This window comes from Parasteatoda tepidariorum, chromosome 3 (assembly GCF_982258835.1).
Source record: "Parasteatoda tepidariorum strain Cologne lab strain chromosome 3, Ptep-v5.0, whole genome shotgun sequence".
Lineage (NCBI taxonomy): Eukaryota > Metazoa > Arthropoda > Arachnida > Araneae > Theridiidae > Parasteatoda > Parasteatoda tepidariorum.
In genome coordinates, this window is record NC_141757.1 from 49,497,590 (window position 1) to 49,510,825 (window position 13,236).

The following is a 13,236-nucleotide window of genomic DNA, read 5'->3' on the forward strand; positions in this document are numbered from 1 at the left end:
ACCAGATGCAATCGCCTTCCTATCCTATTCCAGACATGCTCGATGGGGGAGAGATCTGGTGATCTGGCAGGCCAAGGAACAGTGTGACAAGCTTGCAGACAGTTCATAGCAACACGTGCCGTATGTGGTCTGGTTTTGTCCTGCTGAAAAACCAGCCCAGGGCGCTGCAAAAGGAATGGTTGCAAAACAGGTCTTAGGATGTCGTTGACGTACCGCTGTGCAGTAAGTGTACCTCTAATGACGACCAAAGGGGTCCGGCTGTCAAAGGAAATGGCATACCAGACCATAATGCCTTGTTGAGGGCCTGTGTGGCGTGCATTAGTGAAAGCAGGATCCCCCTCTTCCCTGTGCGTCACCAAACACGTCTTCGATGATCGTCAGGACACAGTTAGAAGCGGGATTCGTCGCTAAGGACTATACGTCCCCAGTCGGCATCATTCCAGCTTGATCGAGCCATGCACCACTGTAATCTGGCCCGGCAGTGTGTAGGCGTGAGTGCTTCTTGGTGCGTCGATTTTTTTGTTATAAAGTGTATTTCTAAAAAAGTAAATACCATCTAAATACCTGTTCCATACGTTGGAATTATTTAAGACACAATTATGGTTTATAATTTTTTCACCGAATATATCTCTTTACTTTGCTACTTTAGTTTGCTACTTTGCTACTTTACTTAAATAAATGCCTCCCCATAGAGTTCCCATAAATAGAATTTTTTGTTATATTTCCAATAAAATAGTTAAACGCAGACATTTTATTTCAAAGATTTGAAAAAAAATTCAATTTTAAAAAACAAGTTTTAGTAGAAAAGCTATTTCATGTTTCTCAAAATGTACATAAAAATGCCGTAAATGAATTTTATTTAAATGTTTACATAAATGTTTCAATTCTTGAATAAGGGAGCATACATGATAATAAACTTCTTTCCCAACCCCATATAAAGTTTTATCTATAATACATGTTTATAAAATAATCTTATGCACCACATTCACTAAGAAAAGGGCTATTTTACAACGTTGACCGTCACTGATGCAGCAGACTTGGCGAATAAAAAACGCTATCATGAAAATTTATTTAGATAACATGCCGTTTAAACTTTTGGAAACAAAGAAATCAAGAGAATGCTGTCTCTGAGACGATTTTTTAAAGTCTGAAAAGGAGCCAAATTCTGAGTAAAAAGCTTTAAACATAACCGGTTATACAGCATAAAAGAACACGCAAAAGGCTATCCTTCATTCTTCTAAGCAATGCGTCCGAATAGGGACAAAAAATAAAACCCTGAAAAGTATAATCTACTCAAAATGAAAACAAAAACTTTCAAAGTTCTTGTTTCCCGCGTGGCAACAGCGGTTTCAAACGATTTCTTCCCAAAGCCAAAATCTAATAAAAGGCCCCCCGCAATTTTTTTTTGAGATAAAAGCTCGGAGAAAAGTTTTTTTTTCCTTTTCAAAACCTTTAGAATATCGAAAAATAATACACGAAATAGAAAGAAAAATTAAAAAAATGAAAAATAGAAAAAAACTTCTTGTATGATGCATTGGTGATTTTCCTTCATGTTAAAACTAACATGAGTAAGAAGCAAGCTGATCTTTCTAACCTTATCTAATATGAATTTCCTGTCCGGAAATGTTTAAATATTTGGCATATTAAAACCTTTTTTATGCCATGTATTATAAATTTTTGATTAAACAAAAAGCTATAGTGGAGCACTTTCGGCGGTAAATGGATTGTTAATTTTTAAAACAGTACAAGCCGCTACTTAGTTATAGTTTTTATTTTCCATTTTTTAAGCATTTCAGGCGAAAAAAAGCTATTTTCTTATCATCTTTTATATCTGCCATTTTTTTATAAATATTTTATTACATTGTGAATGCCAGAGGAAAACGTGTCATGTACCGTGACAATTTAAAATTTTAATGAACTCGCATTTTGAACAGATAAAAAATTTATAATAAACATTGGACCAGTTCTAAAAAAATAAGTACCGTATTTAATGTATCTCGGGTATAATGTTTAAAACAAAAAAGAAACTTAAGGCAAATAAGAATGATGAAAAGAAAATGGCTGATATATATGGAAGTAACGCAGAAAGCAAACATTGATACAGGAGTTCATAGCAAGTATCTGTTTTTAATAAAGACTGTTTTATGTAAGACTGTTTCTGTTTGTTAGCAATATGAAGATTGTTCATGAAGACTGAAAACTGCTTTTAATAAAGACTGTATTTTCAGCCCATTAGACATTATGGACAGACTTTGCAGTCGATTGGTACGTCAACCATGTCAATTTTAATTTAAAAAAGTCCTAGAACTTGTCTGATATTCGTTTTTAAGCAACTCTAAACGAAGAAATCGCGGTTGTTTAAGTAGCGGGGAAAGGAGCTGTTATTTGAAACTTAATCGGATTACCAACCCAATGATCAATTCCTTAAAATTAACGAACTTTATTGTGGTTCTTTGTCTGGCTATTTTATGTATTAAAATGAACATTATGAAAAAGTATTTTATTAAGGAAATATCCAAGCAATCTTCTTATTTTTAATCTGAAAATTAACTAAAATAATCAATCTATCGATTTGCCTACTGAACAGTCTGACTCTTCTCATGTCATTTAATAAATCAAAAAAGATATATTACCATATTTTTTGAGCAAAGTAAGTGTTTGATGAATATTAATATTTTTTTTGTTTAACGAGCACAGTTATACAACGTACTTAAACTAGATGCTCGTTATTGAAACAGTAACCTAACAACAGTATAAAATTGCCTAAGCAAGCTATCTTTTACATATATAGTTATACAACGTTATATAGTTATACACAGTTATACAACGTACTTAAACTAGATGCTCGTTATTGAAACAGTAACCTAACAGCAGTATAAAATTGCCTAAGCAAGCTGTCTTTTATATATATAGTTATACAACGTTATATAGTTATTCACAGTTATACAACGTACTTAAACTAGATGCTCGTTATTGAAACAGTAACCTAACAACAGTATAAAATTGCCTAAACAAGCTATCTTTTATATCAAACTTATTCTCATTTGATCGTAGATAGCACTCAAGATTTTTCCTTTTTTTTAACAATAAACAAAATGATGCAGTGCAATAAAAAGGAAAAATAAAAACTTTTAGAATAATTTTTATATCGTTATTCATTCCCTTGAGACAGCGGCTCAGGTGTTCGACCATTTGTCTCCAAATGAAATGATCCAGGTTCGAATCCCAGCCGTGGTAGGTTGATACGAATTCTACTCATGGTTTGCAATGATCTCAGTACTGTCGTAAAATATTTTCAGTGGTAGACGGATCATGGGTCAGGATCCCCTTGCCGTCGGGCTAACCGTTAGAGGTTTCGGTGGTTTTATACTCCATGCAAGTCCCCCACGAAGGCTAGTTTGCTCCAATGATTGATCAGGTGTTCCCTGGTACTCTGTGTTGGAATTAAAATTACAGGTTGCCAAATTGAACATTAGTAATCATAAACTCAGAATTGCGTCGGTTCTTCAATGTCGCTTATAAAATAAAATATTAAAGGTAAATTTCCTTGAACTACTCAGATTATGGTGTAAGAAATTAATACTTAACGCAATAAATTTCAAGGGGCTTTGGCATTTCATTATTTGTATATAATTGATATTATTAATTTATTTACGTTCACAAATACTATTATTAACATAACTGCTAAAATCATCCAAGGAAAAAATAAAAATTCTCCTTGCATTCATCTACTTGTTTTGTATAAAATTTTATTTCATTTGTTTTATATGAAATGCTTGTTTTATATAAAATTTTATTGGATTTGTTTTATATAAAATTTTATTTATAATTAATTATCTTCATATCATGATTTCGTGCATCTATTTGCATAATTTTTAAAAATAAATATGTTACTTAAGTCTAAAGTAGAAATATCGATATCGATTACAGAAAAAATTGGAATTGAAATCCTCAAAAATAGTGTAATTGTCCCATGCGACTGAAATACGTAACAATTAAATATATTGGTTATCAAATATTTAATTCATATAAAAAAACTTGAGGCACATTTCATTTACAGCAAATAAACTAGTTTATCTAATTTTAATTCAGCTAAAACTGCAATCATTTTGTAAATATTTCGGTAAGTTATTTTTTGAAATAGTGAAATATGATACCAATGTTATACTAAAGCATGAGAACACCGATATCTCACGATTAATTATTCTTACATGGTAATTTGGATTCATTAATTTAATCAATTTTATTGTTTTACAAGTAAATTGCAATATGAATAATATAAAGTATGTAAGAAATTTATCAAATATCACCCTCTTCTGTAAAATTTATTTAAAAATGTTGGAAATTCAAGAACAGTTTTGTGCTTATGTGCATTTTTTATATTTTTTTATTTGCCAATACCACCTATGGTTGAAATATATTTGTATACCACTTTAGAAAGCAGCCAACAGAACTTCACACTTTTTTTTATAAAACAAATTTTTTGTAAAATATTTGGATAAATATGATGAAATTGTCTACATTATTAAAATTTTTACATTTTCTTTTTAAAATTTAAATATAAGAAGAAAAAATACGTATTTTGCAGAATATAAAAAATGTAGTTTCTAAAAAAAAGGATTATAATACATTTTGGTTAGACAAGTATCCAAACATTTAAAGTTAAATATATTAGGAAATATACTCCCTTAATATTTAATTTGTATACTTCTAATTATTGTCTATATCCTACTTCGATAACTTAAATTCGGAGTTGTGGGTAGAAAATTGAAAATATATATACGTGAGAGGAGGTAGTAAGAAAAGTATTTTGACTGGAGTTACATTGAATCGTAAATATGGGTAACTTTATATTTAGTTCAATGACTCCTATTTGATACCATATATATCTTTTGCTAAGAGATATATCTTGCAGAATATAAAAAATGTAGTTTCTAAAAAAAGGATTATAATACATTTTGATTAGACAAGTATCTAAACATTTAAAGTTAAATATATTAGGAAATATACTCCTATGATATTTAATTTATATACTTCTAATTATTGTCTATTTCCTACTTTGATAACTTAAGTTCGGATGTGTGGGTAGAAAAGTGAAAATATATATGCGTGAGAGGAGGTAGTAAGAAAAGCATTTTGACTGGAGTTACATTGAATCGTAAATATGGGCAGCTTTATATTTATTTCAATGACTCCTATTTGATACCATATATATCTTTTGCTAAGAGATATTCAAGTTCTTATTCGTTTCAAAATAAATATGAGTTTCATCTCTCCATAAAATTTGCCTGCAGCTAGCATCTGAAAGCCCTTCTCCGAAATATTTTAGTGAGAATAAAATTCTTTCAAAGTCAGATATTCAGGAAAAGTAAAATATTTTCCCGGTGCTCTCCCGATATTTTTCTGCCACGCAGTTTAAGAAACAATAATTTTTAAGACAAAAGCTTTTATTTTAATCCTATTAAAAAGCAAATAATTTAATTTTTTAAATAAGAAATAGTTTTCTAATTGATAACATAACTGTGAAGGATAAACAGTTTGGTTAAAACTGAGAATAACAACTTCTTTTTTTTAAGCTAAAAATGCTTTTTGAAAGAAATCCCTTAGAATTCTTTTAAGAATTTCTCTTAGAAGTTCCCTCTTACTATATAATTTCATTCAACAATTCAAATTAAAAAGAGCTCCTTTCTACTATTTTTACTCACGCCTTTATTTTTGATAAATTTTGTCGAAAAATCAGTTTCTTGATTAATGAGCTAGCTATTCTACAAAAAGCTATAACAAATTTATAACTTTTGATTCGATAATCAGATTTTCACTAAAATCTGATCATAAGTCAATTCTCTATTGCAGACGACAATACATTAGTAAGTTATGAAATCAGAGGAAAAGATGTAATTTATATGAATAAGTATGCCTTTACTGACCGATATACTTACTTAATGTTAAAATATTAGGGTAAGGGAAGTGTGGAAAATAAGGGGGCAATAAATTAGGCAAGAGAGAGATTTTGGGCTCTTTCATGTCAATTGAATTTTTTTGCTGCATTTGCCAACGCATAGGAGTTATATTTTTAAACGATTTTTGTAGAAGATCTATTAGAAAATTTTTATTCAAAATTTGAGTTTTTTTAACTAAAATTGCGTAGATTAAATTAGTGCAAAAATTTTTACACCTTGCAATTAAAATTATTTCAAGCATTAGTAAATTGATTGAAAAAATAATAAATTTATTAAAAAAACTTTTAAGTGGGATAGTTTTTGAACAAACAAGTTTCCTAATTTAAGTTTTTTTCCATAAAGTTTTTTCTTTTGGATCACTTCATTATTTCAGGAGATATGTTGAAATACGCAGAACGTGAAAATAACATTAAGTGATCAAAATTATGGAGCGCTTCCTTGACTGAACTATTAGGATAATATTTCGTATAGGTTGAGGCCCATATGTATAGGTTGTATAGGCTATATATATTGTATAGGTTGAGGCCTTGTACAGGAACTCCCCAATTTCTTGGATCAAGAATCCAAATCTAAAGACAAAAAGTAAATGTATACTCTGAGTTTTGACTTATGTCTTAATTTAAAACAAGATAGATATATAGTATATCATTATTGCCCTCGAAGCATTAAGATTGCATCTCACAATATATCCTTCTGACCTGGCATCCGGTATACCTGACGTCTATTTTAATCCATATTTACGTAATAAACAATCACCAGAATCTCATGGTTTTTGTTTTATTTGATGCTGAAGACTCTTTCTGATGATTTTGATGACTTTATTTTCTTTGAAAATTTTTGTTTTACTTGATGATGATGATTTCAACTGAAGAAGAAATATTGAAGCTATATGGGACAGTTTAAATGAAACGAATATCTTGAAGCTATAAAAAATATTCCAGCTAAAGAATGTTTATGAAATTGGTCATTATTTGCACATTTCTTATAAAGAAAAACTGGCTAAATACCGTGGAGAATCCTATAATCCTATCCGTAATCCTATATCATAAATCCTATAGCGATGGCCAGAAAAAAATCTGGATCATTTAAGTAACGGAAATCATACCAAATATTGTAAATTCTATCTAGCATTAAAATTAGGGTAAGAGATTATTAGTTTAGGTGTCTAATATGTTGTCACACAAAAATCTAAATTAAGTAACCGCGTTAAAGGGAATTTAGCACGAACTTGAATACTAGCATACATCGTGTAATTTTAAATATTGATGCGAGTTTATCTGAATGACATATAATCTTTAATCAATTTGTTTGCTAACAAAATAAAATAAAAGTAAATGCTTAAAAATGAAAGAGCATAATCAAGAGTATATTATAGAGAGTTTGTAAAGAGTACAGAAGTATAACGAAAAAAAATTATTCCTTCATTCAAACATGGTCGAAAGTATATTATAAAAAGAAAATTACTAGATAACATACTTCAATATGATTGTTCAAAATTTCAGATGTTGCCTATTTTTTTTTTAAAAAAAAGCTTTATGTTTCCATATGAGTTACGGAGGCTCACTAACTGGCAGCAGACAGCCCAACCGGTTTACCGTAAAGTTTATGGTAAAGAATACTTTTTACCTTAACGGTTTTGAGCTAGTACAGTTACAATTAGGATGGTACAAAATTGTACATTTTCTTAACCATTTAAAACTAGCACGTCTTTAAAACCATGAAAAAGAAATTTAACTGGACATAGGAGCTAGACTTTACGTTAGTTAATAGACATTGAAGAGTGTAGGGCAATTGAAACTCTTCATATGTTGAAGGGAATGGAGAAAATACTGCGGTGTCAATACTGGGACCCGGATACAAATTGTGTCATTTATGAGACTGGCAGATTCAATAATACGCAAACAGTTGCAAGAGACTAAGTGGCTCCATTAGGTGGGTTTAGTTGGTACTATAAAATTTTGTTTGCTTAACCGTATTCGGTGAAAGCAGTTAATGGTTTTATTCACAGTTAACAGTTTTATCAACATCTTATGTATGGTTATTAGACTGTTTTGTTTGAATGTAGAAAAGTAAGAGTTAAAAAAATTGTTATTTAACCGTTTTTTCAGAGAAATTTCTAACAGTGTAGAAATAAAGGAGAAATGAGTAAATACATTACGAAACATAGCCATATTGCAGTAATAAATGCATTATACTCATTTTACAATATTGTTATTTACAACATTGCTATTTACAATTATATTTATTTCCAATAATTTATTTTGTTCATAATTTAATTACATTTAGTTATAAATGAAAATCTCAATGGAATTTTAAGTACTCAAAATTTGAATTTTACATTAAAGTTAGGAGAGTATGTAATGTATTTAAAAGAAGCGAGCAGTTAATAATGGTGCTAGGCATATTTAGTTAGATAAAGATAAGATTCCTAAACTCTAATAATAGCAACTGAGTGGATCACCATATTATGCAATTTAATAAATAAAAGAGCTCAATTTAAAGAGTTTTATTTTTTGTTAAAATTTTTTGGTATTACTCTTTTCCATATTAATTATTATTATTACTTCGATTATAATTTGCTGTTATTTATTAATTATAGAAACTCAATTTGGATTTAAATTATCAGTGCAAAAAGGAAAAACTAATACTAATAATCATTTTCAAAATTACCCTTTAAATTCAGTGTATGTATTTGAAAGACAAAAAGTGAATTCTTAGTTTTTTTTGTCAGATAAAGTAAATGATACAAGAAATTAATCATCGTATATAACTTTAAAGAGTCAATAATATCACATACAACTATCAATCATATAAGCAACAATTATTTAATCTTTAATTTTCGAATTACGGCTTACCAAGTGAACAAAGCAGCCCACAAAGAAACCAGGAAAAGAAAGATTAAAAAATAATTTTAAATAAAAGATGAAGAAATATTAAAAACGTGAAAATTATTAACGATGTGAAAGTTATTAAAAAAGTTAAATAAAAATTAGAAAATATAGCAATGAAAAGTTGTAATCTCGTCATCAGTTCATGCGATGGTATCCACGAAAATAATGCAATAATAGCACTATTTTTGTGGATGAAATATGTAAGCTAATGGCGATATTATAATGTTTCATTGTTAAATATTCAATATTTTAATTTTTTTTTTTAAATTTTTGGATACGGTTTAAAATATTTAGGCGTTTAGTGTCCACTATTTTGGCACTTCAGTTGTACTAATCGTTATCAAAAAATAAAAATTAATTTTTAAATTTTATTATTTCCTTTTATATAAAATAATTTTATTTCATTTTCTTTACTTTTCTCGTTTTCTTTGGGTTACGGGTTGTTTGCAATACTATTATATATATATATATATATATATATATATATATATATATATATATATATATATATATATATATATATATATATATATATGTATATATATATATTATATATATATATATATATATTATATTATATATTATATATATATATATATAAACTAAACTCAGTGGCGCGACAGCCCATAGAGGGCCAAGGCCTACTGTGCCCATCTCAGTTTTCTTGACCTTGGGCTCTGGGGTGCAGGAGCAGATGTTCCGGTCAGGTGGTCTGCCGAACGCGGAGCCCCCAGTGTTTAGTTCCCAAGCATGCTTGGTACTCATTTATCGACCCACTGAAGGGATGAAAGGCTGAGTCAACCCTGCCCGGCCCGAGGATCGAACCAGGGACCTGTGGCACGACAGCGCGAAGCGCTACCGCTCAGCCACCGGGCGTCATATATATATATATATATATATATATATATATATATATATATATATATATATATATATATATATATATATATATATATATATATATATATATATATATATATATATATATATATATATATATATATATATATATATATATATATATATATATATATATATATATATATATATATATATATATATATATATATAAATAAATACTTTTGTATTAATAAAAGCATTAAAACTCTTTAGTTTTCATAAAATATCTTTGGTAAAGCATAAGGGTAGAAATTCTATTTTGGGACTTCAAGGTTGAAAACATACCAATGAATAATAATTAGATTTATATTTCAAAAGAGAAGTTATTTTAAGATCTTTCACTTCCATATAAGGAAGGATTAAACGATTTTCTATGAGTAATAAATAATTTGATGAGGCGTAAGAATATACAAGGAAGGCAATATGACTGGCCTCGTCACACAGTTTAATTATCGTATAAAGCAGAGGAGCAATGATTTTTGCGTGCTTTTTGGTATTTCATGCTTACAAATTAAACTCCGTCAGATCTGACTGAAAATCTGTCTCTCCCTCTCCGGCTGGAGAGGGTGAAAATGCTATGTCACCATCGTTTATTAAAATAAAATATTATGCCGAAACTGGACTCGTTAATCATGCTGCTTTGACTCTTAATTTACTAAAAAATATCGGTGTGGATCCACCGTTATTTCATATATATATATATATATATATATATATATATATATATATATATATATATATATATATATATATATATATATATATATATATATATATATATATATATTATTTTTATCGTTATTATTATTTCGATTATATAATGCAATATTTCGAATTATGATAATTCAATGAAGACTATTATACGCATTTAATTTAATAATAAAGATAATTATAAACTATAATAGATTATATGTATTAAAACTAACTTTCATAACAAAGAAACACCATGATTATTAATTACATTATCTGTAACTGTCAATGATTTCTATTAATGGTTTCTGCATAAAAGGCAGAACTATGAGGCACATATCCTTGCATAAGTAATCCCCCCGAACATATCGACGTTTTGCTTTCAGGACATTAAAGCTCAATGAATAGTAATAACATCTCTCTGGATTATAGCAATGGAATGCCGAGTCATACATAATCCCTCCCTGCTCAGCATCCTTTACAAACTGCGAAACAGAGATCTGGTTTGGCTCAGCCATGTTGAATAGACACCGACCTCTTCGAGTATAGGTGAGGTGTGATGTGTTTGAAACTGGAAATGTTGCTGTATGCTGATCGCTTATGTATTTAGTACACTGGAATAACTTCAATAAGATACTGGGAGCTATTGTATCAACAACTAGGCATTCAATGCTGGCTAATGACATAATTTAATGAGTTTTGGGATAATGTACATGTAAATAGTCATAAGTGTGTTTAAAGTGTTGTAATGTGTATTAAATAAGTAAGGTTTAATTGCATTGTTGTATATGCACAGAATATGAGAATGCAGGATTCGCGCAGAATGTATACGCAATTCTTTTCTACGTATGGCTCAAGTAAGTTTCCTACAAACGTAATTTGGAAGAAATTAAGAACATGATTTTTGAATAATGTGGAACAAAACCTGATTTTTAATAATTCCCTTCTTTTAAAATGGCCGAATGTTACACTTTACATCCAAGAAGATTTAAATATTATTTTAATATTTTTTATTAATTGAGATTTATTTTCTTTCAAATCTTTTTAAAATGTTTAGTAAAAGATATAAACTAGAAAATAAGATTTCGCATTCTTAGACTAATTTTGCTATTTTTATTTATTTATTTATTCATTTTCAGATTTACTATTGTAAAATTGGTATAAACATGCATCGATTTTGTAGTAACAGCAAATGGTAATTCTATCCCAAAATTATTAAATAAAACGTGAATGTATTTGCACTTAAAACATTTATACAACTTCAACAAAGCGTATGGATTTTAGTATGACTTAAAAGGTTTCTGAACCTTAAAAAACTATAGCTATTTTGAGAAACAAGATGAAAAACAAACTGTACAACATGTGCTAGTTATAGCGAAGTAATATACAGTTGTTTACAAAAAGGATCTTATACTTTATGAGAAAATACTTTACTTTTAAAAAAAAAATCATACTCGATGAATTCTATTACTTTAAATAAGCCAAAGTTTGGCGATATTTGCCGGAGTTGGCCTTCAACTTAAAAATCAGATATGAGGCAAATCTACAATGCATTAAAAAACCATCACGTTAAGGATCGGAATATCAAAAGCGGTGCTCATGAAATGCACGCAAACTCGGATGATGCATTGCTTCCTCTTCTTTTTTGTGCTTAAAAGAACAAAAAAGTTTTTAGTAGAGTAAGGAAGCAGAACGGGGAGAGGTTCTCGCGTGATGGATTGGACAGTCAGCTCTATGTGACTGGACTCTTGAAGAACGCCAGAGTTTTGAAACCTACTGTTCGCTAAGGTAAACACGCGCTACCCTCTGTTCTCCTGAAAGCAACAGCACTAAAATGAGGAGTTAAAATATAGCTAAGTGCATGTTAGTTGACTTGGTTGAAATAAGATTTTCCTGGCCACTTACGTGCTTTTTAGTATTTTTATGGCTAAAACTGAAGTCAATCTTTTAATCATTGACTAAGTTTAATGCTTTCTATGTCAAAAAGGGTTTTATCTATGAAGCGAGAATTTATCAGTCTATTAAATTCTCTCTCCTAAATATGTTTTAATTTTAATATACTAATTTCTTTTTTCTTCATTTCTTTTAGTTCTGGTACATTGTTAAAATTTTATATCTTAAATTATGGCAAAATAACTGGCAGCAGTCTGTCCATTCAATAAACGATAAAGTTAACAATAAAGAACATTTGTTTTTAACTTTACGGTCTTAAAACCGTTTCTGACTTTCATGGTTATAAAAACCGTGATTTCAAAACTGTTTGGTTTTTTAACCATTTACTACTAGCTTGCTTTCGAAACTATAAATCTGAAATGTAACTCGACATTGGATCTAATCTTTTCGGTATTTAATGGGCATTGGACAGAGTAGGTATTCCTACCTGCAAGGTAGTAATTGGTAGTAACTGCTCTATAGGGTATTCCTACCTGCAAGGGCTTATTAAGTGGGCTTAGTCGGTGTAATAACATTCTAGTTATTTAGCCGCATATGGGGAAAGTTGTTAATAGACTGTTTTCTCACAGTTAACAGTTTGAATGCCATATTATTTATAGATATTTAACTATTATGTTAGAACATGGTAAAATAACAGTCAAATAAATTGTAATTTAATCATTTTTCGGCGAAATTTCTGTCAGTGCATGTCTGCTTATCAGTTTCATGTTTTATTGTTTTAAAGAATATATATCTAACATGATGTAATGCAATATTTAATTAAATTCCTTTATATCTAACAGTTTTAACGGCAATTTATATATAATTATATGCGTAATGTATCTATTTAACAATACAAAAAG